The sequence below is a fragment of the Theropithecus gelada genome, chromosome 2 (assembly GCF_003255815.1).
Source record: "Theropithecus gelada isolate Dixy chromosome 2, Tgel_1.0, whole genome shotgun sequence".
Lineage (NCBI taxonomy): Eukaryota > Metazoa > Chordata > Mammalia > Primates > Cercopithecidae > Theropithecus > Theropithecus gelada.
Window position 1 is genome coordinate 77,806,389 of NC_037669.1, and position 15,267 is coordinate 77,821,655.

Genomic DNA, 15,267 nt, shown 5'->3' on the forward strand with positions numbered 1-15,267 from the left:
AAATATTTTTGAATGAACGGATGAAATAATTCCTCCCGTTAACATTCATCATAATTTCAGAGTACTCTATCTTCACTTGATAGGAGCTTTGATTTTGCTGTTCCATACCCTTACCACTTAGGAAAGATGAAAAGTAGACCCTTGAGTGGTCCTGTGTTCTAGGAATAAAATAAAGCTTTTGCACGGTTACATGGAATTCTTGTTTATTTTTTGTGTACATTTACAAATAAGGATTTTTCTTAAGTTGGTAATGGGTTGTGTGAAAATAATAACTGTAGGCTCATTATAGCATTTGTTTGTTGCTTGACAAACTGCTAACCTGCCTGCTTGTGTAAGTTTGCATAGTAACACAGTTGGGACAAATCCAGCTCTTTCAACGTTGAGCCCAACTTTTGTAGGTCACCATCCGCCTTAGCTGTGAACTGAGGAATACCTTGGGAGTTTTCTTGCAGTTTTTAAGAACAGCAATCAGGAATATATCACAGACACTTGGAGGTTATCTAGATAGACTTTGATTATTTGTTTTATAGCATCCAATAAAAGTGGTTAATTTCTACTTAAAGATCTACTGTGATAGCTGCGTTTCTCATCATATTGCCCACAGCTGATCCTTTCTGTGAGTCACCAGGCTGGTGAGGAAGAATCTCTGGCAACAGTGTATCTATTAATATATAGCTTCTGTGTTTATCAGGTAAGTTTGGATACTTTCTGGAGTGAGGTATTCACAGCCTGCCATCAAAATTATTGCAACCTACTAAGTAACAACTGACCCATAATGAGACAGTCTGCAAGGTGTTGTGAAATTATTGTTTCCTAACCCCTGGACTAGTTCTGTGCACCAGCATGCTATGATTATCTCCTTAGCCTCATATAATCTTCTCTAATTGCCCCCTACCTTCATTATTTATAAAACATTGTATCATTTAGTCATAAATTCTATAAAGATGTATGTATTAAACATCTGTAAGATGTAATCTGCCCTTAAGAGCCTAGAAGCTGGCTGGGCTTTTAAAGTATACACAAAAAGCTGGAGGATGATGGCTGACAACATAAAAATGGTTTTTATTGAATGTTTATTCTGTACCAGGCACTTTCCATGAATTACCTTATTCTCATAAAAACCCTATGAGCAAGTGTGCCAAAGTCTTACTATCCTCATTTTTATAGCTGAGAAAATTGAGACTTAGAGAAATGATTTACTTAAGATCACAGTGCTAGTAAATGAACTCCAAACTGTTTGATGTTAGTATTCTCAATAATTCTGTATGTTATCTTGAGATTATGTAATTAAAAAGTATGCCGATTATGAGGATAAGAAAGGAAAGAGCACCATTAGCTGGAATAGTATAGACAACATTTTGAAGGACTGAGGTGGACCTTGAAAAATGGGCTGATTTGGAAGTCTTTTTGTGATTGGGTGTATCAAGTGGCAGGAGAGTGTGGTGTGGAGTGTTCTAAGTGAGGGAAGCAACTTGCATAGAAATGTGTGCATGTGAGTACATCTGGTGTGAGCCCTAGTGGAAAGGAAGCATTGGGAAGAATGTTTTCTCCTCATTTTCCTTAATTTTGAAGATTTCATTTCTGATGCCAGATACTTTAAAAATGGAGGTTTGATAGTAACAAAGGAAATTATTGGAGGAGGTAAGACTGTTGAGTAGAGAATAGAAATGAAGACAGAAAAGGAAAGCTTGAGGATGGAAAAGGAAGGACAAACTTTGAAGAGTAAGAAATAAAAAAATTGCAAAATCCTTGACTATTTCAAATACTCCAAGTTATTAACAGTAAATTCTGTTATAGTTTATATAAAGGCCATCTTTTTAGACCCCCTTTGAGTTTACTCTAGGTAGACAAGTACTAAAAAAATAAAGAGCTTATGACTGACATAGTTAGTTTTTCTTCCTATTTCAGGAAATCCTGGATGAAATTTGGTAAAGTGGGTCCAATTGCCTGTGTACTTTACTTTGAAATAAAATCATCAGAAATTTACCTCGTTCAATAATTGTAGTCTGTTCATTTTATTATGGTAAAATATTCTGTACTCAAAATATATCTGAAATGCTTTAAATTGGCCCTTGATGGATATTGAGTAGAGAGAATTTATAAGCAGATACTTCTTTAGAGCTTTTGTTAGTGAACCAGGTATCAATTTAGGTTCAATCAGATAAAATGCTTCAATAGAGAAATCATTCTCACAGTTGATGTTTATGTTCTAGACATTCTCTGCAGAGATAACATCTTGCTGATAAAACTATGTTCAATCCTAGAGATTGCCAGTGAGAATTTGCATATGCCTCTTCCTTCCTTGGAAAAACAAAAACCTCAGTAGTTATAAAATGCACTTGAGAAAACATTAGAAATTTTAAACTGAAAGCACGCATGATGATTCTTAGGAAGTCATTTGTTTGTTGTATTATAGTGGGAGAGGGAAAGCTTCCCTTCTACTCTCTTTGAACCTTTGTGGAAATGACTGACAATAAACAAATTAATAAGAGAAAAAGGGATATGATATGGTTTGGCTCTGTGTCCCCACCCAAACCTCACCTTGCGTTGTAATAATCCCCATGCATCAAGGGTGAGACCAAGTAGAGATAATTGAATCATGGGGGTGGTTTCCCCTATACTGTCCTCATGATAGTGAGTTCTCAAGAGATCTGATGGTTTTATAAGGGGTTTCCCCCTTGGCTTGTGCACTCATCCTCTTTGCTGCTGCCCTGTGAAGAAGTGCCTTCCACCATGATTGTTTGTTTCCTGAGGCCTCCCCAGCCATGCTGAACTGTGAGTCAATTAAACCTCTTTTCTTTATAAATTACCCAGGCTTGGGTATGTCTTTATTAGCAGTGTGAGAATGGGCTAATACAGAATACAAATATACTTAATGTGCATAAACACAGGAGCCATGTAAAATATGGGACTCAAAGAGGAGCCAGATAGTTGAGGCTTAAATACTCCAGTGGGGAGAGGGAAATGTTGAAGGGGGTGCTGTAGGTAATTTTTAGAGAGATAATACAATACTTTAGGGAAGATGAATGGACCTGGGAGGTAGAAATACTAACTTGTAAATGATTTTCTTTGTAATTCGAGCCCAACAGGCAGAACAAAATCCCTTCAGGTATGGTTACATGCCTCAGTCTTCTTTCCTGGTACTAAAATTTCAAGGATAGGATGGAAGGCAATTATGTTCTCTTTGGTGGGCCAGGTCTTAAGGCAGCTAAAGGAATATTAGGCGTTAAATTTCACCCTGTTCTAGGGGTGGAGAGAAGGGAGTTCAGGAGAGATTAGAAAATCCTTGATTCTGGGATTATAGGTGTGCTGTGGCTCATGGCTATAATCCCAGCACTTTGGGAGGCTGAGGTGGGAGATCGCTTGAGGCCAGGAGTTTGAGACCAGACTGGGTGACAAAGCGAGACTCTGATCTCAAAAGAAAAAAAAATAAAGAAGAAAGTCCTTGATTCTGAGGTAATTTATAAGGCCTTCCTATTATGGTTCGAAGTGTTCAGCATGCCAAAACACCATTCATTTTGCAGTGTTGTTTTTTTAAGCCCCAACAGTATACACAGTAAATGTGTATGAACATGCTCCTTAATGTATGATGAGGTTATATCCTGATAAACTTACTGTAAGTCAAAAATATTGTAAGTTAAAAATGCATTTAATACCTTATAAACCCATTGTAAAGTCAAGAAATTATAACTCAAACTGTTGTAAGTCAGGGACCATCTGTACTTTTTACTTCACAAATTTCAGTAATTTAGAGCTCACACAAATCCTTTGTCTTAAACGGACACTTTTCCAGATGTATGTAATTTATAGAATGTTTTTTAATTATTTTTTCAATCCTGTTTCCCTGATTTTCTGGTGGCTCTCAGTACATTCACTAGTCTCTCTATGACTGTTTAACCCAGGCTTTTCTTGAGGTAGGCATTTTCTCATTCATGGCCTTCAGGCTTGTTTATTTTTTTTTTCTTGCCATTTGTTCCTCTTTGATTCTTATAATCCTGTAATAACTTTATTGGTCCACAATTGAGCTAGCAATTAAGAACCTTCTTAAATGCGTACTTGAGTACTGTACGTGATAAGTATTGTATTCTGCCGTTCCCATCTTTTTGTAATGCTCTACAGTTGTGTTTATTGAAAACATTCAAGGCTCTTTGCACCAGCCAGTTTTTCATCATCATTGTTTGCTGTGTGCATCCACTTGAAAACTTGCATATAATTTCCTTTGAAAGAACAAGAGTTCCAGTTTTACTGGATTGCAACTTCTTTGTTTCAGGATCTAATGATGTGTAAAAATATTGTTAGAAAAATCTGTTGTGGTTTAATGCGTTTGGGATAGTTAATTTTAAAAAGACCTATACCCTTTATTTATATAAGAACAGTAATATTGTACCTAATTTTTGGAACACTTCATGTGAATACATTTCTTCTGTGCTAGGGCATCAAGTCTTACTTTCAAATCTAATTTTATCTTTCTCTTCGGTATCCCTTTTTAAAATGGATTTTTAATAATGACTTTCTTAAATTGAAAGTTGAGTAATTGTACTGATGGCTTATTCTTACAAACTCCCTGCTGAAATTGGGATTTGAATGCCACTTTTACCATAAGAATAGTAAAAAGTTTAGTTAGTTGAATATGCACTTGGGATTTAGCTAATTTTTCATAATCATATTTTTCATATGTGAAAAAAATGAAGTAACTACTGAGTGTCTTTTTCTTTGGGTCTGCTTTTCTTGGACTCTTAAAAAAAAAACAACCCAAGTTGTAGGCTATGAAATAGACTGTAAATTAGCTTGAAGTTTTCAATGTATTTCCCAAAGTCCAAATGTGTATTAGGTTGTTCATTGGCTTGTTTATATAGTCAAAAATAGCGTTTTAACTAGTGTAAATGTAAGTCTCAATTTTTAGTCAACTTAATAAATATTTGCAGTGGGTGTAATTGCTAACAGTAGTTTGACAAATTGGGTAAAGTTATCCTTTTACAGTTTTGTTGTCTGATGAATATTTGTTTGATGTGAAATAGAAGTAAAACATGTATGCCTGTATGCCTAAAATTTTGAAGAGAAGTAGTAGAGGGGAAAAGAAATGGATTCATTTTAACTCTAGATGGCAGTTAAACACAACTAACAAAGACCAACTTTTTTGAAATAAAGAGAAAAATAGTAAAACAGACACACGTTCTGTTTTACTATCCGGTTAATTATATTCTCAAAATGATGTCTCAGATTGATATTACTAAATAGACATGTATAAGATGTAATTACGTACAAGTGAAATAAATAATGAAAGCCTGTAATTGCAATAAATTTTTTTCACCTGGTAATATGGCATACACCCAATGCAATGGTTTATATTGCTAGTATTTTATTTTGTCACTTTTACTAACATTTAGTTCAGTGTAGTTTCATTTTATGTACAATTATTTACCAGTATCAATTCAAACCATATGCCATTGGGAAAACTATTACACATTTAATGTTTTGAAATGTTTAAGTAGAAGCAAAGCTTATTTTCATGAAGTGTGTTCCATAAAAGTAGACTCCAAAATCTGCCATAGATATTCATGCATGTACCTTTGAGATCGCATTTTTCTTTCCTTTGCTTTGCAATAAAAATATATTTTACATCTATTTAATTCACAATTTTAGCTTGTTGCTTTCAGGGGTGCTAAAATTATGTTTCTGATAGTATTTATGAGGGAAAAGAAAAGCTTGTTTGATTATACTTTGTTCTCATCTCCTGATCTCAGCTCGTTGTGTACTGTCATTTCTATAGACTTGTAGAGTGCAACTGTTTCTTGTTTGTGAACACATTGATGTGGTATCTATCAAAGAGTACAAAAATAACTTACAGTGTATCTAAGGAGTCTCATCTGACTTGTCAGATAGCTTAAAAAAGGAAGGGATGTGATATGTTTTAACAATGCTTTATTGTAGATTTTATATGAAATAACATAATCCTTTTGAGAGGACTAGTTGATTTGATTCTCATTTCCTATATATAGCAAGTTTTGCTCTGAGTATCTGTCTGATTAGTAGATTAGCTCATAGATGGCAGCTGATGCCCTGGGTGAAGGGACTTGCTTGCCACTTTTGTAAGCCCTGTGAAGTTGTAAGAAATGTTGCTCTCATGCATAAAGGTGTGGAGGTGCAGGTCACCCTACTAGAAAGTAGGACCTTATTGGACACCTCAGATCTTGGAGTCTAGTGACTTATTGGACACCTCAGATCTAGATTCTAGTGAACATTTACTCCACAACCAACCCCATAGGCAAATACTTTGGGGTTGGTTGTGGAGTAAATGTTCACTAGAATCTCCAAGAGTTCCTGTGCCTTTAGAATTATTTACCTATACTCCAAACTCTTCATGGCAATTGTTGTTTCCTAATGGGTTCTTCATGGATGCTAGTGGAATATATTTAAGTTCGCAAAAGGATATACACTTTCTTTTCTTTTTAAAGCAACATAAAAAGTCCCATGTTATTCAAAAAGTAACATAAAAGAATTTATTTTTAGAGAAGCTTCTAGTAGAATTTTATAAGAACAAATAGAGTTGCTCACCTCCAAAATTGTTGCCTTGCAAGAATAAAAGGTGCTGGAGTTGCTGATTTTTTTTTTTTTTTTTTTTTTGAGACGGAGCCTTGCACTGTCGCTCAGGCTGGAGTGCAGTGGCGCGATCTTGGCTCACTGCAAGCTCCGCCTCCCGGGTTCACGCCGTTCTCCTGCCTCAGCCTCCCGAGTAGCGGGGACTACAGGCGCCCGCCACCTCTCCCGGCTAATTTTTTGGTATTTTTAGTTGAGACGGGGTTTCACCGTGTTAGCCAGGATGGTCTCTGTCTCCTGACCTCCTGATCCGCCCTCCTCGGCCTCCCAAAGTGCTGGGATTACAGGCTTGAGCCACCGCACCCAGCCTGGAGCTGCTGATTTTTGAGGTGAAGACAGAAACCTGGATTTTCATGTGAAATCATCTTCTCAGTGTTAGCAACTTATTCAAGTAAAAAACTACAAAGCAAAAAACTTAAAACATACCAGCAGACTGAGAGTTTGTAATCTTTAATGTATAGCACACTCATTTTTTAGCTCATTTAAAAAATAACATATATTGTAAAATTGATTGCTTAAAATCCTTTAGTTATTGGATACAATCCGGTGATTTTTGAGGTTATACTTTAGTTATTTTAAAATCAGATTTTGGAGTCTTTCTAAAATACTTATATTTTGTATCCACCATCAGTGTCTTGAGTAATATCTTTGGATATCTGATCCTATCCTTTACATTTTTCTTCCTAATTTCATGATCAAAGAATAAATTAAGTTTTGGGAGTATGTTGTTATAGGTACTGTGTGCTACCTACCTGGTGTCCAAACATGCAGGTACTAAAGAAACGTGATACCTTCATCTTTAGTTTTCTTTATCCTACATTTTGCCTTCTACAGTCTTCTCTATGGTCTTAGTGATTTTTTTAAAAACATAAATCGGAATTTGTAACTCCCCTCCTTAAACCCTATAGTGGCTTTCCATTTTCCTTACAATAAAATACACGCATGGCCTCTAAGGCCCTGCTTAATCAGATCCTGGCTTACCTCTCTAAACTCATTTCTTACAAGGTTCCCCTTTCTTCACTCTTACCTTGTTGATGTATACCAAGCTTAGTCCCGTTTCAAAGACTTTTTCACCTGATGTTCCCTTTGCCTGGAATATCTTCCGCAGAGCTTTATATATTCTTTGCTAGTCACTTCCTGAGTGAGGCTTTCCTGCCTACCCTGCCAAAATTCCTTTCACCATCATTTTCTGTCTTCTTACCTTGCTTTCTTTATTTGAAGTAATACTTAACCTCTGTCTGATACATATTTGCCTACTTGTTTGTCTTTCCTCTCACTGGCATATACATATATTTCATGAAGACAAGAACCTTGTCTATCTTGCTAATTGCTGTATCCTCAATACCTAGAAGAGAGCCTAGCCCTATTCAGCTGAACAGAAGTGTAAAATAAATAAATAAATAAAGTCTAGGTAACCACAGTGACACTGAATGGTAGAAGACAGACCTCAAATTGGAAAGGGCTGCAGAAGCAAACCTGTGAAGATACTGTAAGTATGATGCTGGTACCTCAATGCTGTACATTTGCCATAGTTACCCATCATGTAACCCATCTCACAATAGCTTTTTTCAGTTTTAGAAATTTGACTTTCTATATGATATAATTAAAAACTGGTATTTTAAACCTGCTTTCTAGAACTACATTCACATAAATGACTTACTAAATGCATAAAGTGTGATTTTTACGTGTGGACTACTATAATAATATGAAATGTATTAGAAAGTTATCCTTTCTGAATCAACATAGTGTTGACATTTGAAGGTCACAGTAAATCCTAGGGATATGTTTTAAATGATACAGTCATGCACTGCATAACAAAGTTTCTGTCAATGAGATGAGATTACTTCCCAGAAGATGGTCCCATAAGATTATAACACCATATTTTTACTGTACCTTTTTAATGTTTAGATATGTTTAGATACACACACACTTACTATTGTCTTACAGTTGTCTACAGTATTCAGTATGGTAACATTTTGTACAGGTTCATAACCCAGAAGCAATAGGCTATACCATATTGCCTAGGTATATAGTAGGCTATGCCATCTGGGTTTGTGTAAGTAACTCTGTGATGTTCACATAATAATGAAATTGCGTAACAATGAATTTCGCAGAACATATTCCCATCATTAATATAATGCATGACTGTACTTTGAATTGCTATCAGATAACTAAGGATTCTGAGAAATAAGATTAAATAATTGTTTGTATGGTATTTGCTTTGCTTTATATATCCTTAGTATGAGTAAGTTCTTGGTAGAGAAGTAATTCACAGTAGACACAGCACAGAAAATATGTTATATAGTTAAAATATTTTAGCATTGCTGAAATATTTTTTTGAATAGTTTTTGTTATCAGTTTGTTTTACATGTAAACATTTTATCTATGTGTGTGAGAAAATTCTCTACAAAAGATGATTTAGGGGTATGATGATGGAACATTCACTTATTTCATGTGCCCAAACAATTGTTTATCTCTCAAAACTATATAACTTTATGGTTCAGATGAATTTCTGACAGCTGTGAATGCTTTCTAATTCCTTTTAAGATCACCACTTTTTATTGATATTTTAAAATACAGTCTGTTGAGACTACTTATGTGACTTTATGGGAAGGTTTGTGGAAAAAAATGATTTATATAAATTTACCTCTCTGCCAACTTTGCTGCATGTAAATATATCCCTATCAAATTTCTGCCTTCATCGGGTAAGGGTAGCGCACCCTTAAACAAAGTATATATGGGAAAAGAAATAAAAAAATCAGTAAACTTCATATCCCAGGCATAATAAAAATAACGCAGTTTATGCTGTGAATAGAACTAGGGAGTTTGACTTTTACAACTGAAATGCGCTGAGCCCTTAGACTTACATTTGCTAGAGAGGCAGTATGTTGAATAGTCATCTTATCAAATGAGAACATGTAGATTCCAGCTCTAGATTTGCTACTGACAAAACTGTTTCATCTTTGGTAAGAAAGGCAAAAATTACCTTCTTTCTCTACGTTACAGGATACTTGTGAGGGCCAAATGAGATAATGGGTATGAAAGTGCTTCTGGAATTGAAAGACACTATAAAGTGTAAGATTTTCATTTTGGAGTGGCATTAACAGTAAACTAGATCTATTTTCTTAGACCGTATCACACGTAGTCTTCTTACTAAGGTGGTATAAAAACCTTATACATTGTTTAACTTAGTATGTGGATCTATCTTGTGGACTGGGTTTTCCTTGATAGCAAGACTGTGGTGTATTTTAGTCCTGATTTATTCTGTGAATTTCCAGCCCTTATGTTTTCAAAGATAATATTTTCTCTCATCTTTGTAATAATGTGAGCTGAAAAGACTGATAAGCTCTAAAGTTTACTTAGCAGGTGAATAAAGGTATTTGTACATTGATTTGACATGCAAATAATTTTTTTTTTACAGTAAATCTTGCAATAGTGTTCTTAACTTTATTTATATTTTTTATTCAGCTTTGTTAACTAATTTTCCCATGTCTTTTAGACTCAAAATTACTTGGTATTCATTTTTCATCCTGGAACTTACACAAATGAATTCTCAAAAGTCATTGACAAGTAAATAATTTAAACTTAATTTTAAAACGTTTTAAACTCACAGAGCAAAGCTTCCCAGAAGAGTAGAATTAACGGATCTGTTGGATTTTGAGGTAAATTTTGAAAGCACAAAATTATAATACTATTTTATCTCCACATGTATGGAACAGAATTTCATTATTTTTTACCTATTGCTTAAAAGAGAGCTGTACTATTTGGATTTAAATTTCATGTTCTTAGGGACACTTTTAAGTAGAGTGACCGTATTTAAAGCTGTACAAGAAGATTCTGATCTTTGAGAAGCAGTGTTTTCAAGGAAAATGTAAAAAAACTGTACTGACTCAAATGGTCTGTTTTATAGTCTTTATTTTTTTAAAATTTTACTTTAGGTTCTGGGATACATGTGCTGAGTGTGCAGGTTTGTTACATAGGTATACATGTGCCATGGTGGTTTGCTGCACCTGTCAACACATCATCTGGGTTGTAAGCCCTGCATGCATTAGGTATTTGTCCTAATGCTCTCCCTCCCATTTCCTCCCACCCCCCGACACCCCATTGTGTGATATTCCGTTCCCTGTGTCCATGTGTTCTCATTGTTCAGCTCCCACTTATGAGTGAGAACATGCGGTGTTTGGTTTTCTGCTCCTGTGTTAGTTTGCTGAGGATGATGGTTTCCAGCTTCATCCACGTCCCTGCAAAGGACATTAACTCATTTTTTATGGCTGCATAATATTCCATGGTGTATATGTGCCATGTTTTCTTTATCCAGTCTATCATTGATGGGCATTTGGGTTGGTTCCAAGTCTTTGCTATTGTAAATAGTGTTGCAATAAGCATACGTGTGCATGTCTTTATAGTAGAATGATTTATAATCCTTTGCTCATATACCCGGTAGTGGGATTGCTGGGTCAAATGGTATTTCTGGTTCTAGATTCTTGAGGAATCGCCACACTGTCTTCCACAATGGTTGAATTAATTTACACTCCCACCAACAGTGTAAAAGCGTTGCTGTTTCTCTGCATCTTCCAGCATCCGTTTTTTCCAGACTTCTTTTTTTTTTTTGAGACGGAGTCTCGTTCTGTCGCCCAGGCTGGAGTGCAGTGGCACGATCTTGGCTCACTGAAAGCCCCGCCTCCCGGGTTCATGCCATTCTCCTGCCTCAGCCTCCCAAGTAGCTGGAACTACAGGCAATCCGCCCGTCTCGGCCTCCCAAAGTGCTGGGATTACAGGCGTGAGCCACCGCTCCTGGCGTTTCCGATCTTCTTAATGATCACATTCTAACTGGCATGAGATGGTATCTTATTGTGGTTTTGATTTGCATTTCTTTAATGACCAGTAACGAGCTTTTTTTCATATGTTTGTTGGCCGCATAAATGCCTTCTTTTGAGAAGTGTCTGTTCATATCCTTTGCCCAGTTTTTGATGGGGTCGTTTTTTTCTTGTAAATTTGTTTAAGTTCATTGTAGATTCTGGATAGTAAACCTTTGTCAGATGGATAGATTGCAAAAATTTTCTCTCATTCTGTAGGTTACCTGTTCACTTTGATGATGCTTTCTTTTGCTGTGCAGAAGCTCTTTAGTTTAATTAGACCCCATTCGTCAATTGTGGCTTTTGTTGCCATTGCTTTTGGTGTTTTAGTTATGAAGTCTTTGCCCATGCCTATGTCCTAAATGGTGTTGCCTAGGGTTTCTTCTAGGGTTTTTATGGTTTTAGGTTTTAAGTCTTTAATCCATCTTGAGTTGTTTTTTGTATAAGGTGTAAGGAAGGGATCCAGTTTCTGTTTTCTGCATATGGCTAGCCAGTTTCCCAGCACCATTTATTAAATAGGGAATCCTTTCCCCATTGCTTGTTTTTGTCAGGTTTGTCAAAGATCAAATGGTTGTAGATGTGTGGTGTTATTTCTGAGGCCTCTGTTCTGTTCCATTTGTCTATATATCTGTTTTGGTACCAGTACCATGATGTTTTGGTTACTGTAGCCTTGTAGTATAGTTTGAAGTCAGGTAGCGTAATGCTTCCAGCTTTGTTCTTCTTTCTTAGGATTGTCTTGGCTATACAGGCTCTTTTTTGGTTCCATATGAAATTTAAAGTAGTTTCTTCTAGCTCTGTGAAGAATGTCAGTGGTAGCTTGATGGGAATAACATTGAATCTATAAATTACTCTGGGCAGTATGGCCATTTTCACGATACTGATTCTTCCTATCCATGAGCATGAAATTTTTTTTTCCATTTGTTTGTGTCCTCTTATTTCCTTGAGCAGTGGTTTCTAGTTCTCCTTGAAGAGGTCCTTCACATCCCTTGTAAGTTGTATTCCTAGGTATTTTATTTTCTTTGTAACAATTGTGAATGGGAATTCACTCATGATTTGGCTCTCTGCTTGTCTGTTATTGGTGTATAGGAATGCTTGTGATTTTTGCACATTGTGAGACTTTGCTGAAGTTGTTTATAGTCTTTCTTTGACAGTAACATTATTGATATATCTTCCTTGGTTGTCACCTTCAGGCAAAGTCAAGTCCAAACTCTTTAGGTTGATATTTAAGGCCTTCCATGGTATAAACTTTATCTTGCTTTTCCAACTTCATCTTATTTATTAAGACAAAAAGTTTTGTTTATGCAAGTCTTTCTCCAACATTCAAATGAATAGAATGTCCTTCATTACCTGTTTTTTCACTCAAGAGTTATCTGTTTTCTAAGGTCCGGCTGAAGTATCACATCCTTCATGAAGCTTTACCTCTGAACTCCTGTGGCACTCATGTATGTTAATAATACTAATCTATTTCTAATTTGTGTAATACTAATCTGTTTGGAACCTAATGATAAATTGTCATATAGTGTTATTTAACTTTTCAGGTCTGTATATATTTTATGTTATTTATTTTTGAGACAGAGTCTCGATCTGTCACCCAGGCTGGAGTGCAGTGGTGTGATCTCTGTTCATTGCAACCTTCACCTCCTGGGTTTAAGCAAGTCTCATGCCTCAGCCTCCCAAGTAGCTGGGACTACAGGTGTGTGCCACCACACCTGGCTAATTTTTGTATTTTTAGTAGAGATGGGGTTTTGCCATGTTGGCCAGGGTGGTTTCGAATTCCTGGCCTCAAGTGATCTACTCACCTCAGCCTCCCAAAGTGCTGGGATTACAGGCATGAGCCACCACACCCAGCCAAGGTCTTTATACACTTTGTGTGTGTGTGTGTATGTGTATGTGTGTATGTTTGTATAGAGACTACATATTATTTAACATTGTTCCTATCTTCTACAGGGCTTGGAATATGTAGAGATAGGTATATAAAATATGTTCAATAAATGTTAACGTGGTTGTAATAGTTACCTTCCCAACTATTGTAGTTCTTGGTTGGAAGACTGCTTTAACATTTAAAGATGGGGTGACCCCAATCCATTCCTAGAAACTAAGGCATGGACTCTTAGCATAAGATTTCTATCTCTGAAGAACAGTACTCTTATTTTAGAAAAACTTAAAGTGTTTACAAGATTATTTAGGAAAGTGAACAATATTTACTCATTATATATTCTCTTTATATAGGTCTCAATTATTGAAGGCCTTCACCTCACATAGTCATAATTAGGAAGTCACCATCCCTGTCAACTTATAATGCTAAAAGAATACCACCCCATCCCAAGGCTTTTTGGGAGTGTTGGGCATTTTGTCTTTAGTAGTGGTTTCATATCTCATGTCCTTATTCACCCATCACCTTTTGTTTCTCAGAGACAACTCCTGCATAACAAGATGAAGAATAGACTTGGGATAATTTGTCATAGCAGGAGTATAAAACCAAGTGGTTCATCTTACTAAAAATAGTTACAGGTTAACAAGTCAGAAATAGTTTCAAGGAGAAGGTCATCATCTGAGCATTGGAGTGAAGGGGATAGCATTTCAAGTGAGGGGTGTGACAGGTAAACACCTCAGTATAGGAATGAAACAGTATGTGAATCAACGAATAGATTGGACTTGACTAGAAAATGAGTGTGAGTTGAAGAAAGGAGGAAATGCAAAGTTGTATAAATGGTACTAGTAAAGAGAGGAATGTTGATATTAAAGAACTACTGAATGCTCTAAGCAGGATTGACACGATTAAATTAGTTTTTAAGGGAGATTAATTAACAGAACTTTTTATTTGCATTTAAAAACTGTTTTTCAAATGCATCCATTAAACATATTGGCTTTTATCCCTTTTGCTCTATATCTCATGTGGCTTACAAATAGCTTGCATGATGCAAACTCAAAAATGTACTTTAGTTTCTTCACTCTCTGCCAAAGTGTTTTTTGAAGCACACTGGTTATTCCCTAAAGTGGCTTTAGTCTTGTCTTTTTGATTTGTTTTCCTGCTTCCATAATGTAGATGTGAATCTGAGTGTTTGTTTCTGTCTTCATTTGAGCTTTATTAACAAAGCAACATAAGCATTCCTTCTGCTAATTCTAGCTCAATACATAGGGATTGTGCTGATTGCCTAAGCTTTATCCTAAATAAATACCTTAATGACAACTAATTAGGCTATCATTAAACCATATTTGTGGAACATCACCTTGAGTACAAAAATATATCTACTCAAGTATTGACTTTCATTTGGAAAACAAAAATAGTCTGTAAGAATATGGCTGTAAATAGAAAACATTTTTACCTGTTCACACAAATCATTTGGAAGAATAACCTCCTATTGACTGGGTATAGTATTCTGAGTTGATAGAATTTAACACAAATATGTCGCTCTGTTGTCTTCTGGCATGCATGGTTTATGACAAGAAGATAAGTTCTTCTTATTTACTTTTAGATAATGTGTTTTTTAAACTGTGGCTGCTTTCAAGATTTTTTTTTTGTCTTTGGTTTTTACAATTTGAATATAATATGCCTAGATGTGATTTTTTTGGGGGGTAGGAGGGGTAGTCATCCTGCTTGGTGTTCTCTAATATCCTTGGATCTGTGGCTTGGTGTCACGAATACAGGAAAACCTAAGTCATCATTTCCTCAAGAATTTCTTCTGTCTCCTTATCTCTTTCTTCTCCAGTTATACAATATGTACATCATTTGATATTATTCCACGGTGTTTGGATTCTTTACACTGTTTTCTTTCTTTTCCTCTCCTTTTTTTTTTTTTTTTTTTTTTTTTTT